Below are 11663 nucleotides of genomic sequence, written 5' to 3' on the forward strand. Positions count from 1 at the left end.
GTCGTTTAAGGCAATAGACAATGGGCAATAGGTGCAGGAGGAGGCCATTCGGCCCTTCATCCACAATCAGTACCCCGTTCCTGCCATTTTGATGTACATTGGAGATACACTAATAACAGCGGAACAATTAAACTGTCCTCACTATTTCTGCCACCCTCCCAGCTCCTCCCTCGTTAATATTGCCCCACTAAGAGGCAAATATTCCTTTACGCAATACAGATCTGGCTGCAATTTTGCTTCATGCTTTTAGAGCAAGCTATCTCTTCTAAGGAGCAAGACAGGGTTAATCACAAAAATGGACACCAAAAAGCTGGTGACACTCAGCGGGTCAGACAGCAACTCTGGAGAAAAGGAATAGGTGACGTTCTGAGTTTTCATTTATCAATTAACTAATTTTTATAATTGTTGGAGACAGGTTGATGGAAATAGGAAATAGTGAAGGATATTATTCAATCATTCATTCTCTGACAAGTCAAAGCTACACTGAATGTCAGGATATCACAGTATTTGAACCAAAGGAGATGCACAATTATTTAATTAGAAGCGTACGAAGTTTAATTAGAATTCAAATTACTTGTTAATTTTGAATTACTGCTAATCTCCTGACCTCCAGCACAGTTTGATAGGTCACTGACAGTGTGGGGCTCCCACATGATCAGGCAGGCTGTGGGTTTGATTCCTATTGTGGACCAGTGATGTAGCAGGGCTGCTGGGCCCCACACTGAGCGTTGTAGCCGGGCCCCACACTGAACGTTGTAGCTGGACCCCACACTGAGCATTGTAGCCGGGCCCCACACTGAGCCAGTGCCGGGCCCCACACTGAGCCAGTGCCGGGCCCCACACTGAGCCAGTGCCGGGCCCCACACTGAGCGTTGTAGCCGGGCCCCACACTGAGCGTTGTAGCCGGGCCCCACACTGAGCCAGTGCCGGGCCCCACACTGAGCGTTGTAGCCGGGCCCCACACTGAGCCAGTGCCGGGCCCCACACTGAGCGTTGTAGCCGGGCCCCACACTGAGCCAGTGCCGGGCCCCACACTGAGCGTTGTAGCCGGGCCCCACACTGAGCATTGTAGCCGGGCCCCACACTGAGCGTTGTAGCCGGGCCCCACACTGAGCCAGTGCCGGGCCCCACACTGAGCCAGTGCCGGGCCCCACACTGAGCATTGTAGCCGGGCCCCACACTGAGCGTTGTAGCCGGGCCCCACACTGAGCATTGTAGCCGGGCCCCACACTGAGCATTGTAGCCGGGCCCCACACTGAGCGTTGTAGCCGGGCCCCACACTGAGCCAGTGCCGGGCCCCACACTGAGCGTTGTAGCCGGGCCCCACACTGAACGTTGTAGCTGGGCCCCACATTGAACGTTGTAGCTGGGCCCCACATTGAGCCAGTGCCGGGCCCCACACTGAGCCAGTGCCGGGCCCCACACTGAGCGTTGTAGCCGGGCCCCACACTGAGCGTTGTAGCCGGGCCCCACACTGAGCGTTGTAGCCGGGCCCCACACTGAGCGTTGTAGCCGGGCCCCACACTGAGCGTTGTAGCCGGGCCCCACACTGAGGGTGGGCCAGGTGCTGGGTGCTGGGTGCCAGGTGCTGGGTGCTGGGTGCCACACTGAGGGAGGGCCGGGTGCTGGGTGCCACACTGAGGGTGGGCCGGGTGCTGGGTGCCAGGTGCTGGGTGCCACACTGAGGGAGGGCCGGGTGCTGGGTGCTGGGTGCCAGGTGCTGGGTGCTGGGTGCCAGGTGCTGGGTGCTGGGTGCCACACTGAGGGAGGGCCGGGTGCTGGGTGCCACACTGAGGGTGGGCCGGGTGCTGGGTGCCGGGTGCTGGGTGCCAGGTGCTGGGTGCCACACTGAGGGAGGGCCGGGTGCTGGATGCCACACTGAGGGTGGGCCGGGTGCTGGGTGCTGGGTGCCACACTGAGGGAGGGCCGGGTGCTGGGTGCCACACTGAGGGTGGGCCGGGTGCTGGGTGCCGGCTGCTGGGTGCCAGGTGCTGGGTGCCACACTGAGGGAGGGCCGGGTGCTGGATGCCACACTGAGGGTGGGCCGGGTGCTGGGTGCTGGGTGCCACACTGAGGGAGGGCCGGGTGCTGGGTGCCACACTGAGGGTGGGCTGGGTGCTGGGTGCTGGGTGTTGGGTGCTGGGTGCCAGGTGCTGGGTGCCACACTGAGGGAGGGCCGGGTGCTGGGCGCCGGGTGCAGTGTGCCGGGTGTTGGGTGCCACACTGAGGGAGGGCCGGGTGCTGGGTGCCACACTGAGGGTGGGCCGGGTGCTGGGTGTTGGGTGCTGGGTGCTGGGTGCCAGGTGCTGGGTGCCACACTGAGGGAGGGCCGGGTGCTGGGCGCCGGGTGCAGTGTGCCGGGTGTTGGGTGCCACACTGAGGGTGGGCCGGGTGCTGGGTGCCACACTGAAGGAGGGCCGGGCCATCGGCAGCACTTCTCAGACAAGAGGTTTGGGGGAGGCTACAGGAGAATTCATTGACCACAGATGGCTGTGGAGGCCAAGTCAGTGGATATTTGTAAAGCAGAGATGGATAGATTGTTGATTAGTACGGCTGTCAGGGGTTATGGGGAGAAGGCAGGAGAATGGGGTTGAGAGGGAGAGATAGATCAGTCGTGATTGAATGATGGGGTAGATTTGATGGGCCGAATGGCCCAATTCTGCTCCTATCACATATGAACTTATCTCTCGGGGAATGCCAATGCTGATTCTCCAGCTGTCTTGTCAGCAGCTCTGTCCCACTCAATGACTGAACAAACAGGGGTCTCTGGGCCCCAGTCGCTGCTGGTCATTTCCACGAGGAGTCGGGGCAGTGTTTGGCTTTGGACATCGCGAGCCTGCTCTACACCAGGTGGAAGGGTCACTACAATCCCCACTGCAGAAACACAACACATTCCTTCTTGCTTCTGGGTAGGTCTTAATCTTAGTCCCTCTTGATGCTAAAGCTACTTAGAATTTAACATTCACATGGGATCATAGAAACATAGAAAATAGGTGCAGGAGTAGGCCATTCAGCCCTTCGAGCCAGCACCGCCATTCAATGCGATCATGGCTGATCACTCTCAATCAGTACCCCGTTCCTGCTTTCTCTCCATATCCCTTGATTCCGTTAGCCCTAAGAGCTCTATCTAACTCTCACTTGAAAACATCCAGAGAATTGGCCTCCACTGCCTTCTGTGGCAGAGAATTCCACAGATTCACAACTCTCTCGGTCCTAAATGGCCTTCCCCTTATTCTGACAGTGTGGCCCCTGGTTCTGGACTCCCCCAACATGAGGAACTCATTGCAGAGTTGTACACATCCACGCCCCTCCCAAGCTCACTCCCAGGATAGGAGCTGTGGGAGTTTGGGGCAGGGGATTCAGGGATGGAAATCCACATGAGATGCTACTTATTTTTCTGAACTTCACTTTATATTCACGTTCAAATTAATTCATATGATTTAAGAGCTGTATTTTCACCTACATTATAGACAATAGACAATAGGTGCAGGAGTAGACCATTCAGCCCTTCAAGCCAGCACCACCATTCAATGTGATCATGGCTGATCATCCACAATCAGTACCCCGTTCCATCATTAAGAGCTCTATCTAGCTCTCTCTTGAAAACATCCAGAGAATTGGCCTCCACTGCCTTCTGAGGCAGAGAATTCCACAGATTCACAACTCTCTGACTGAAAAAGGTCAGTCTCAGTCTCAGTCTACCCCACGACACAAAGGGGTGGAGTTGTACAGTTTGATAGCCACAGGGAAGAAGGATCTCCTGTGGCGTTCTGTGCTGCATCTTGGTGGGACTAGTCTGTTGCTGAAGGTGCTCCTCAGGTTGACCAGTGTGTCACGGAGGGGGTGAGCTGTATTGTCCAGGATGCTCTGCAGTTTGAGGAGCATCCTCCTCTCCAAGACCCCCTCCCCCCGTGAATCCAACTCCAACTCCACCCCCAGGACGGAGCCAGCCTTCCCGATGAGTTTGTTGATCCTCAGCCATCTTGATGAGTTTGTTCATTCATTCATTCATTCATTCATTCATTCATTCATTCATTGTAGCTGCAGATTGACACCAAATGCTGGAGTAACTCAGCGGCTCAGACAGCATCTCTGGAGAAAGAAAGATTAAGTGACATTTTGGGCCGAGATCTTTCAGACCTTCAGATCTTCAGTTTGAAGAAGGGTCTCGACTCAAAACGTCACCCATTCCTTCTCTCCAGAGATGCTGCCTGTCCTGTTGAGTTACTCCAGCTTTTTGTGTCTATCTTTGGTGTAAACCAGCATCTGCACTTCCTTCCGAAAGCATTTTATCTGCAATTGTTTCCCCCTCAACAGCAATAAATCAACGCTAATCAATGAAATGTGATCCTCTGCAATGAACAAGAATGAACCATTTGACAATGAAACTCCTGCACAACCCCTGTCCACATTTGCTCAGCTATGTGTGTGTGTGTGTGTGTGTGTGTGTGTGTGTGGGGGGGGGGGGAGAGAGAATGTGACAGGTGTACAGGAAGGTTGCAGGAAATGACAGCAGGTAGAAGTGGCACCTGTGAGGATCTGATGGCCATAATCAGGATTCACTGAAGGGAAGCCTCAGTTACAGTGTACATCGCCCACAAATGCCTTGGAGCTCTTCCCACACAAGTAGCACAGCTGCAAGAGTCTTAAACATTAAAAGGAAATTACTGAGGAATGCACAAGGAAGATGTGAATTGGTGCCTTGGGAGATTGTAGACAGTGCATGGGGAAGAGAGAGAGCGGTGAGCCCAATGGCTGGGTTACACGGCTCATGGTTACATATCTTGCTGGTCTTGTCTCCACCACCCCACAACTGGACAGCAGCTTCAACCACTTTCCTCGCAACACCTGTTCTGATGAAAGATCATTAACCTGAGACTAACTCTTATCCTTCTCTGCCCCCACCTCTCACCCCACCTCTCTCTTGCCCCCACCTCTCTCTCACCCCCACCTCTCACCCCACCTCTCTCTCACCCCCACCTCTCTCTCACCCCCACCTCTCTCTCACCCCCACCTCTCACCCCCACCTCTCTCTCACCCCCACCTCTCACCCCACCTCTCTCTTGCCCCCACCTCTCTCTCACCCCCACCTCTCACCCCACCTCTCTCTCACCCCCACCTCTCTCTCACCCCCACCTCTCTCTCACCCCCACCTCTCACCCCCACCTCTCACCCCCACCTCTCTCTCACCCCCACCTCTCACCCCCACCTCTCTCTCACCCCCACCTCTCACCCCCACCTCTCTCTTGCCCCACCTCTCTCTCACCCCACCTCTCCCTCGCCCCCACCTCTCTCTCACCCCACCTCTCACCCCACCTCTCTCTCACCCCCACCTCTCACCCCCACCTCTCACCCCCACCCCTCTCACCCCCACCTCTCACCCCCACCTCTCACCCCCACCTCTCACCCCCACCTCTCACCCCCACCTCTCACCCCCACCTCTCACCCCCACCTCTCTCTTGCCCCACCTCTCTCACCCCACCTCTCTCTTGCCCCCACCTCTCCCTCGCCCCCACCTCTCTCTCACCCCCACCACTCTCACCCCCACCTCTCACCCCCACCTCTCACCCCCACCTCTCTTGCCCCCACCTCTCTCTTGCCCCACCTCTCTCTTGCCCCCACCTCTCTCTCACCCCCACCTCTTGCCCCACCTCTCTCTCGCCCCCACCTCTTGCCCCACCTCTCTCTCGCCCCCACCTCTTGCCCCACCTCTCTCTCGCCCCCACCTCTCTCTTGCCCCCACCTCCCTCTTGCCCCACCTCTCTCTCACCCCCATCTCTTGCCCCCACCTCTCACTTGCCCCACCTCTCTCTCGCCCCCACCTCTTGCCCCCACCTCTCTCACCCCCACCTCTCTCTCACCCCCACCTCTCTCTTGCCCCACCTCTCTCTCACCCCCACCTCTTGCCCCACCTCTCTCTCGCCCCCACCTCTTGCCCCACCTCTCTCTCACCCCCACCTCTTGCCCCCACCTCTCTCTTGCCCCACCTCTTGCCCCACCTCTCTCTTGCCCCACCTCTCTCTTGCCCCCACCTCTCTCTCACCCCCACCTCTTGCCCCACCTCTCTCTTGCCCCCACCTCTCTCACCCCCACCTCTCTCTCACCCCCACCTCTCTCTTGCCCCACCTCTCTCTCACCCCCACCTCTTGCCCCACCTCTCTCTCGCCCGCACCTCTTGCCCCACCTCTCTCTCACCCCCACCTCTTGCCCCCACCTCTCTCTTGCCCCACCTCTTGCCCCACCTCTCTCTTGCCCCACCTCTCTCTTGCCCCCACCTCTCTCTCACCCCCACCTCTTGCCCCACCTCTCTCTCGCCCCCACCTCTCTCTTGCCCCCACCTCTTGCCCCCACCTCTTGCCCTCACCTCTTGCCCCACCTCTCTCTCGCCCCCACCTCCCTCGCTGCCCCTGGCCCTGTGCATCTCCACTCCCCAACCCCGCGATGTTGGGGTCCAATCCCCACCTCTCTTCCACGGGATGCCAGAGTACCGAACCCCAACTCCCCCTGGCCCACTCTGCACCCCTCCATCCTGTGATCACCTGATACTCCAAACACATCTTCACCCCCAGGTGGCACGGTGGCACATCGGTAGAGTCGTTGCCTCACAGCGCTGGGAACCCGGGTTCAATCCCAACTATGGGTGCTGTCTGGAGTGTGTGCGTTCTCCCTGTGACCTGCGTGGGTTTTCTCTGAGATCTGTGGTTTGCTCCCACACTCCAAAGACGTGCAGGTTTGTAGGTTAATTGGCTTGGTATAAGTGTAAATTGTCCCTGGTGTGTGTAGGATAGTGTTAATGTGCGGGGATCGCTGGTCGGTGTGGACGCGGTGGGCCGAAGGGCCTGTTTCCGTGCTGTATCTCTGAACTAAACTAAAGCCAGGTCCTGCCCTGACCTGCCAGTGGACTCAGTGTAACAGTGGGCAGGCAGGCAGGCTCACAATCCCCCTCTCCCCTTCACCCCATCCCCTACCCTGATCCATCCCAGTCAGTCTTGGTGTAGCGTGGTACAGTACAGAGCTCATGGCAATACCAAGGCCATTCCCTTCCACGCTAGCATAACCTTTGACCCAGATCCAACACGACTGGCGGAGGTCGGTGCTCCAATCATTCTGCCAGTCGACGTGGAACCACCTCTTATCTGGACAGCTTCCAGTCAGAATGATCCTCTCTCCTGATCTAGACATTGACCTCATTATTTTAAATGGATTACTGCCTACTCTAAAATAAGAACATCTTATGAATGTTTTAAATGGTTGATCAATAAAATCACCAATAGTACTTCCTTGCTTAGCATTCTGTCAATACCTCTGACGAAGATGTCAAAATAATTGTTTTAACCTGATAATAGCAAATCATTTCCAGCAATTGGTCTTTGTGCACAAATCCCCGCAGCGTTTGATCTCGGCACTGACATCAGCTCAACGCGAGACAGACAACTCCCTGAGACCTGGCTGCGGTTATGTACCCATCTCAGCCCTGTAACCCCCCGTCCCCCCCACCCATCCCCACCCCCCATCCCCACCCCCCCCATCCCCACCCCCCCATCCCCACCCCCCATCCCCACCTCACCCCCATCCCCACCCCAACCTCACTCCATCCCCACCACCCCATCCCCACCCCCACCCCATCCTTACCACCCCCTCGCCACCCACTGCCCACCTCCTCACCCCCCTCACTCTCCCCCTCACTCCCCCTCCTCACCCCATCCCCACCCCAACCTCACCCCATCCCCACCCCCCCATCCCCACCTCACCCCCATCCCCACCCCATCCCCACCCCCCATCCCCACCTCACCCCCATCCCCACCACCCCATCCTTACCACCCCCTCGCCACCCACTGCCCATCTCCTCACCCCCCCTCACTCCCCCTCCTCACCCCATCCCCACCACCCCCTCGCCACTCCACACTCCCCTCACTCCCTCTCACCCCAATCCTCACCCCCCCTCCATCCTCCCACCCCTCATTCCCCATCCCCCATCAGCCCCCACCGTGCCACCTTTGTCCCCCCAACTACCCAACACTGCCCACCCCCCACTTGCCACCACCCCCCACCCCCCCATCCCACCACCCCCACCCGCCACCAGATCTTCACTGTACCTCGGTACACATGACAATAACACACCAATATTGTGGAGGAAGGAACTGCAGATGCTGGTTTAAAGCGAAGAAGGACACAAAAAGCTGGAGTAACTCAGTGAGTCAGACAACATCCCTGGAGAGAAGGACTGGGTGGCGTTTCGGCCACTAATACCTATCGAGAGACTCCCCTTTCATTGATTGGTTTTCTGGTTATTCAGCCACTAATGATTCCAGCCCTTGCATTTCACGTTGCACAGAGATGAAAAGCATCAACCTTCCACAGTAACGTACTCTCTCAGAATGTCCCAAAGCATGCTACAGTCAAATAGTGTTGCCTCAAGGGTGAGCACTGATGAAAAGCAGGAAAACCAGCAGTCATCTTACATCGCAGCTTGCCCCAGGTAACAAGGTGGGCCTGAGCAGGTAAACCTTTCATTCAGTAATGCTGAGAGAGGGCTCGTGGTTACTGTTGATTCACATCAGTGTTATTTACTACGTGAAGTTTTGAGTTCCTCGTTAGGATGACCGTTATTTATTGTGTACAGTTACACAGAGATACAGTTTAGTCAATAGGTTATCAATTATTTACTGAATTAGTGGCCAGTGTTTCTGTTTATTTCACAGGGTAACGAGCTGTATTATCCTATGTATATTCATTACTCTTGTAAAGAATGCATTTCCTTTTCACAATCCTATCTTCTCCTCTCACTTGAGTTTCACCGTCCAATGTACCTACACCAGGGCCTCTGACTGTTTAAAACTATCTCCTTGCCAGTATTGACTGTAATTTGGAATAAGTCTTCCTGCAATTATCACAAGGTCTCTGGAACATCACCTCTCGATGTCATGTAGCCATACGCAGGAGTCATTGAAACATTGGCACATTTACTGTGGAAACACAACACTGAACGCTGTGTTGGTTTGGGCTGTGAAGACGATTCCAACAGTGCCTGAGATAAGACACAATGTTATCAGTCCAGCCACAAGTGGAATTTAGTACAAATATCCAGTTACTGCACAGCAAATGTGATCTAATAAGCATTGACTGAGCCACATCCAGAAATGTTTCCTTTGGTGACCAGCAGGCTGGTCAAAGTGGCCAGGATTATGGGGGGGGGGGGGGGGGGGGGAAGAGACAGGCGGGGGATTTACAGAAGGGACAGCAATATTCAGCTGACGGGAGCAGAACCAAGGAGGGAACATAAATCTGACAGGGTTAAAGCTGAGTGTGGGAGACACTCCTCAGGCTGAGAACTGAGGCTAGAGGTTGTTCATAAGGTCAGAAGTGATAGGAGCAGAATTTGGCCATTTGGCCCATCAAGTCTACTCCGCTGTTCAATCATGGCTGATTGAGAGCCATGCATGGATTTCAACGCACGGACTAGGAAAAAAATATTCTTCTCGAAGCAAAATGAAGAAAGGTTACATTTTAACAACGACTCCATAAACAATAGAAATCGACAGAATGTTAGTTCTGATGAAGAGAACAAGTTAAGTTGGCAGGGGTTTACTGTCACCCTGAGAGTTCTCTGATGATGGATGATAATTGACACATTTCTTCAAGGTAGACCATTGCCCTTGGCATTATGGACTTGTCCCAAGCCGATGATCCTGGGGTTTGGTCACACAGTGATCTTCCAGTACGTTGGCCATGAATGACCCATGCAAGGTTAGCTGGGCTGCTACACCACAGGAGGCATCACAAGTGGGCCAGGTCCTAATCTCTCTGATGGCCACGTTCATTGGACTACAGTTGGGATGAAGCTGGCCTGATCATTGACAAGTCTTGGTGGACCACCCAAATGGACAAGGCCTGAGATAGCTCCGTTGAGATCTGAAGTGAGAACTATTTGGACTTTGTCAAAGTGCATGAGAACTTGGCAGTGAAAGAGTTAAACGCCCTCGTGAATCAGGTACAACTAGAGAATCACCAACCATAATGCTTTCCATGGTGCAGTCCAGGAGCATGAAGTAGATTAATGATCTGACGCTGGGATTTTTGACACTTGTCTCCCAGTAGCAATAGCCAGAGCCTCGTTCTAGCTTCAATCTGGGCTGATACCATTTGTCTGAAAGTTCACACATGGCAGAGTCTGCAATCCAGCTAACACTGAATTATTTAATGAGGGAGTCAGTTCTTTCAAAAATGAGCCATTATTTCAGTAAAGAAGCTGCCCTGAACTCATTGCGTTCCGCTGCCATCGAGGCAGTGCTCGATGCCTTCCTGTGCTTCTCCATGCCAACAGCACTGCCCACACCAACAACAACACCCCAAAATGCCTTGGAGTGTCCAGCTGAGCTCAGGGTGCTACATCAATGCAAACTGTTGGTGCTTCATCCCGGTGAGCCACACCTGAGGACACTTTACCTGGCTCTGCCCAGCACTGCTCCAGTGAGGGCGAGGTGAATCACACAATGGCCAGGTTACATGGAGGACTGATTCCACCCCTGATTCCACCCCTGATTCCACCAATGTAACTGTACTCAGCACCTCTGCTAATCTGCATCTCTCTATTCCGGGGTCTGCAGGATATTACAGGCAGCAGGAGGGTTGTGTGAAGTCACCGTATTAATAACAACTGTACAATTTTGCCCACACTCTCACTAAGGACTCTTGAGTTGACCGAGTGGTCGGTTGAACAGTACATTCTGGAGCTTTAACATTTAAATCTGTGCAGAAAACAATAGGCGTAGCATCCCTGACTGCCTTCTCCAGAATAAAAAAAAGGCTGTTTGCTTAACAACAAACTGCTGTTAATAATTTGGTTGCTAGGCAGCTGCTTAATGCAAGAGGCCCATCTCTCTTACCTTGTGGAGTTTATATTTTGTCTTTCCACAGATTGTTGGCAGGAGCAGCTGGTGCTACAGGTAGGATGAAGCTCCTTCTTCCTGAGGATTTGGGCGGGTTGGGGCGGGTTGGGGCTGGGAGGTGCTGGGAGGTGCTGGTAGCTTGTGTAGCATCCAGGGCAACCTCTGCCTCAAGGGTGGGTGGCAGCTCATCCTCTGGACTGCACCATCCTCCTGAGGGCGGAAAAGGGAGGAGGAGTGAACTCCGGATGCTGGCAGCAGAGAAGCGATGAGCCAGCCACCCCTCTTCTGCTGGAGATGTGTCAGTCCTCTCCACGGCTTACAGATAGCAGCAACCTGTTTTGTAAAGCATCAACTTCCTAAAGAAAAGGCAAGGATTATCCTGAGAGCCACACTTAAGTGCAGTGGACATTCACACACGGATTACTCGATTACCTTAATTACTGTCCAAGGGTAAATAATTATTCTCACCAACCTCAATCTCTCTCCAAGATAATCCATTTGCCAAAAGATAAAGGCGCTGAAATAATCAGAACTTGTCACTGAAGGGATTGCACTCCAAGTAGGGAGGCAAAGATACAGCAGAGCTAAGAGAGGCTTGGTGCCTCTGCTAACGCCACTCTCCCCTCTGGCAAACGAGGACATATTCTCCTCTCCTCTCCAACACCAGCCCCTCCTCTCACTTCCTCATGCTGATAAAATGTGCAGGAAGGAACTGCAGATGCTGGTTTACACCAGAGATAGACACAAAGTGCTGGAGTAACTCAGCGGGACGGG

At 54.5% G+C, this 11663-nt stretch overlaps 1 protein-coding gene across 1 annotated transcript in view; it reads right to left on the bottom strand.

Moving 5' to 3' along the window:
- LOC144611451 (synaptotagmin-1-like) overlaps positions 1 to 11099 on the bottom strand; it is a 62579-nt gene extending 51480 nt beyond the window's left edge. The window contains exon 1 of the mRNA XM_078430555.1: positions 10887 to 11099. The gene's annotated coding sequence lies outside the window, so the exon portion shown is untranslated. The remainder of the gene's footprint in view (positions 1 to 10886) is intronic.
- Between the last annotated feature and the right edge of the window lie 564 nt (positions 11100 to 11663).

Source organism: Rhinoraja longicauda, chromosome 40, assembly GCF_053455715.1.
Source record: "Rhinoraja longicauda isolate Sanriku21f chromosome 40, sRhiLon1.1, whole genome shotgun sequence".
Taxonomy (NCBI): Eukaryota; Metazoa; Chordata; class Chondrichthyes; order Rajiformes; family Arhynchobatidae; genus Rhinoraja; species Rhinoraja longicauda.